The sequence below is a fragment of the Octopus bimaculoides genome, chromosome 18, assembly GCF_001194135.2.
Source record: "Octopus bimaculoides isolate UCB-OBI-ISO-001 chromosome 18, ASM119413v2, whole genome shotgun sequence".
Taxonomy (NCBI): Eukaryota; Metazoa; Mollusca; class Cephalopoda; order Octopoda; family Octopodidae; genus Octopus; species Octopus bimaculoides.
In genome coordinates this window covers 4,604,610-4,607,402 of record NC_068998.1, presented here as the reverse complement: position 1 = coordinate 4,607,402, position 2,793 = coordinate 4,604,610, and positions in this window count along the sequence as shown.

Here is a 2,793-nt window from a genome sequence, read left to right as displayed (position 1 = left end):
TATATATAATAGAAATACAAAATATGAGACAAGAACGCAAAACATCCAGACAGTTAGATGATACAAAAAACGGACAAAAGAAAAAACAAGGACGGGTCATTCGGAGTTTTCTTTCCTGAGTAGAGTTTCAGATTATCTTTGCAATTTCGGCTGGTAATACTCGTGATTGCTTTAATCTGGCCAGCCCCAAGGAAAAACTAAGCTAAGAGCACTAGGTTCCTTGGAAGAAAGCAGTGAATGTACACGAAAACAAGGACGGAAAAACAAAGGGAGAAATGGTACAGAAATACAAATGCAAATAGCAGGACTATATATATATATACATATGTGTGTGTGCTCGCGCGCGGGCGTATAACTTTTGATAGTAAAGACAGGAAAAAACGGTCTAAATATACCTCGCTGATACATCAACAAGTTGAAGCATCATCAAAGAAGAATGCGAGGTCCTTACAAGACTATGAGCGCCACGTGGCTTATCTTATATCTAGGTCTGACCCAAGGGGCGGAGACGGCCGTGACGCATAGCCAGTGCGTTGTGGTGCAATAAGATGTACCAAATAAAAGAGAGATTCCTATCCTTTGTTCAGAGTCGGGGGTATCTTTGCAGGTGCCCCACAATCTCAGCGTAATTTCTTCTGCACTGGCGAACGCGGGTTATTTCAAAACCTCCATGAAACAGGTGTCAGCAGCAACAGATGTACTATCTGACCTTCGCCATTTGATAATGACTGCCATGCTGATAAAAAGGTGAGGAGGGGCAGGAGGCCATAATGATGATGATGATGATGATGATGAGAGGATTAAAATGAAGAAGTAGAAACGGAAATACAACAATACATAAGTGTGGCTCTGTGACAAGAAGATTAATTTCCAACCACATGGTTCCAAGTTCAGTCCCACTGCCTGACATTTTGGGCATGTATCTTCTACTATAGCGCTGGACCGACTAAAGCCTTGTGAGTAGATTTGGTAGACGGAAACTGAAAGAAGCCTCCGGGTATGTATTCATTTATTTTTTTTACTAGTTGCAGCTCCAGAGCTGCGGCCATGTTAGGGCACTGCCGTTAGCTTTGCTAAACTTTTACTATTTGAAACCTCCATACGTACGTACACCGTAAGTACGTACGTACGCCTTCATACATACATACATACATACATACATACATACATACTTACGTACGTACGCATGTATGTATGTATGTATTGTATGTATGCGTGCGTATGTATGCGTGTATGTGTGTGTGTGTGAGAGAGAGAGAGAGAGAGAGAGAGATAGAGAGTTACCACCACTTGATAAACGGTATTAGCTTATGTTCCTAAACGTAGCGGTTCCGCAAGAGAGACCTGCAGAATTAGTTCCAGGCCTTAAAGATGTTGATAATCCTTTCCACTGAAAGCACAAGGCCTGAAATTTTGGAGGAGGGGGCCAGTCGATTAGATCGACCTCAGTACGCAACTGGTACTTAATTTATCGATCTCGAAATGGATGCAAGGCAAAGTCGATCTCGGCGGGACTTGAACTCGGGACGTAGCGACGAGCAAAATACCGCTAAGCATTCCGGCCAGCGTGCTAACGATTCTGCCAAGCTCGCCGCCTTAAAAGATGAAAATAATGATGAGGTTTTCATTTCGAAAGTCAAAATTAAAGCTAAAAAAAAAAATAAATAAATTTTATTTGAAAATTAGCGAAACATAGAAATAAATATTGAAGTTGATGTTTTGTTCCGGTAGAAAGTCTTTGGAATAAATGACACAGTGTAATAGAAGAAGACAGACGTAGAACAGTAAAATTTGTCCATGACCTTTCTAGAACAAAAATAAATTAGAAGAGAATAAAATAAAATAAAAACCACAAATGCGATTCACAAGATTAATTACTTGAACTTCCTGGTGGCGTTCACGAGTGAGGTCAGGTCAACCAGGAATTTAATTTAAAAATGAAGACAAAAAAAGATGTAGAGAAAGAGAGTGGGGGAGGTATAAAGAGAGATGATTAAACAATTGTCTCCACACAACAACAACAACAACAAAGGAAAGGAAAACAAATAACAAAAAAGAAATCAATACATTGTGCTGGTACATGTAGGAGTCATGGAAACGACTATATCGGAAATCGAATCTATACAGGCCTTAATGCGTACAAGTGCGAGGTCGTGACTACCGCGAAAATTAACCGATACAATGTGATGTGTGTTTGCAATTTGGCTGAAAGAGACAACGTTGGAGGGTACGACGTGTATGAAAGTAGAGGTTAGTTCAATTCGAACGCAAAATATAAGACGAATATAACTTAAATCCTCTGTTTTCAACGATCTTCTGTTGAGTTGGTGATTGGTTCTTCTTCTGAGTTTTATGGCCGCTAAGCCGATGAGAGGTAAATATTTTTGTGCACAGAGCATCAAACAATGGCATATAACGCTCATCAGTATATATATATATATATAAATCAAAATAATCAACAGGATATCCAGAGCTAATGCAGTACGATCGTTTTAAGCGACTCCATTTAATTGAACAATGCAACCATTACATCAATTTAAATGCAGAGCAATCCTCAGCTGCATAAATACATACATACATACATACATACACGCACATATATATATATATATATATGGGAGAATATACAAAAAATAACAACAGACGAGGACAGGTGGTGTAAATAACAAAAGTATATATTAGTATGACGCTCGGGAATACGGAAAGTCTTTGACGTTTCGAGCTACGCTCTTCAACAGAAAGAATACGGAGACAAGGAGAAAAACACGGAGAAAAAAAATTGAATAGTGTTCA